The sequence below is a fragment of the Thermobia domestica genome, unplaced genomic scaffold (assembly GCF_964235325.1).
Source record: "Thermobia domestica unplaced genomic scaffold, izTheDome1.hap1.1 HAP1_SCAFFOLD_1776, whole genome shotgun sequence".
Lineage (NCBI taxonomy): Eukaryota > Metazoa > Arthropoda > Insecta > Zygentoma > Lepismatidae > Thermobia > Thermobia domestica.
The window spans coordinates 4,121-5,645 of record NW_027657486.1 but is presented as its reverse complement, the minus strand read 5'-3'; the positions used below and the strand labels follow the sequence as shown (position 1 = coordinate 5,645).

Sequence of the window (1,525 nt, the reverse complement as noted above, 5' to 3'; positions counted from 1 at the left end):
TGTGTAAACTTTTTACCGAAAACGAAAGTTGCACGAAAGACTTTTTGTCCCTTTTTTGGCCTCCGGTGCTTGGGGTCCCTGGTTCAATCCCAGCTCGTGCCGTGTGAACTTTGTCGTGCATAAAGACCGTGCTCATGGGTTTTCTCGGGTTTCTCCCGTTTCCTCCCACTTTCTTCATTCAGTACTCATCATCACCGTCTCCTTTAGCGTAACCGGTATAAGTATGCGACGTAAATCTAAAGATTTCATTTCATTTCCCTTTTCTGCTCATACTGCTGATTATGCGCGATTATGCCAACATCCAACTCCGCGGATAATCGTGCGATTACTGTATATACAACTAATACAGATACGTAATTACATTATCAGTTACAGTATCGGTTTTTATTTACTAATTTGCCTCACTTTATTTGCATCCCTGCAGTAAATAATTCTTATCGATAATAGTTAAAATGTATATTACATTTTAGTGCTTCACGACTGAATGATCATCTGCCTTACGTTATCTCGCAGCTGAAGAGGATGCTACACTGAAAACTACCTTGCGTTATAAAGGGTAAGTGAAACATATCTTAAAAATATCTTTCATACATTTCATTGTGTACATTAAAGAATGTAAGTTTGCCTTTTTCCTGTAATCAATACTTAATAAAGGATTTATTTTTATTTATTTATATACAATTTCATACGTGGTTCGTGATAGTAAACTCGATAGGACATAGTGGCACTATGAACATCCGAATCACTCATCATTCGAACATTCAAATATTTATTCGAATATTAGTATATTCCAAGTAATGTTAACGACGTTAATATGCTTGCCTTTATAGTTAATAATGTCAATTCTTACTTAAAACATACTTCCTTAACAGGACATTGAAGAAAAGGTAGTTGCCAACGGCCATACCATGCTGAATATACCGGTTCTCGTCCGATCACCGAAGTCAAGCAGCATCGGGCCTGGTCAGTACTTGGATGGGTGACCGCCTGGGAACACCAGGTGCTGTTGGCATCTCTTTTTCAAATTTCATTATCCTTCAAGTACGAAAATACTAGAAACATTAATTTTATAGTACTTTCAAGAGATAATTTATCAACATTATTTCATAGCGATTAATCGATATTCTAAGCGTTATACCCACTATTTCTTACACTAACAGCCTGTTTATTTGCACGGCACATTAAAATAACCTGATTTCCGATCCGTGTGCACCTACTACTATACTTAACACGGAATGTATTACCACTTTTTAAAAGTAAATTATTATGACTAAGTGTAGATCTCCGGCGAGTAAATGCCTTTCGTATACAAGCACGACACATCTCCGCTATGTGCTTTACTTTTTTACTAACAGCATATAGAAATTGGATTTCAAGGTGTTTCTACATAACAGAATGAAGCAAATTTCGTGATTTAACTCTTTCGAATAATGTGTTGGTCCTGACAAGGACCGTTTGAAATGAAAAATCTTGAAGAAGATTTTTACTTAGAGCTTGTGTACTTGGTAACAGCCTTCGTACCCTC

The 1,525-nt window shown here is 36.6% G+C and overlaps 1 non-coding gene across 1 annotated transcript; it reads left to right on the top strand.

Annotated features, from left to right (window-relative positions):
• Positions 1-893: 893 nt before the first annotated feature.
• LOC145678053 (5S ribosomal RNA) lies at positions 894-1,012 on the top strand. Its single transcript, XR_014130188.1, has one exon. It is a non-coding gene; the product is annotated as a 5S ribosomal RNA (ribosomal RNA).
• Positions 1,013-1,525: the final 513 nt, after the last annotated feature.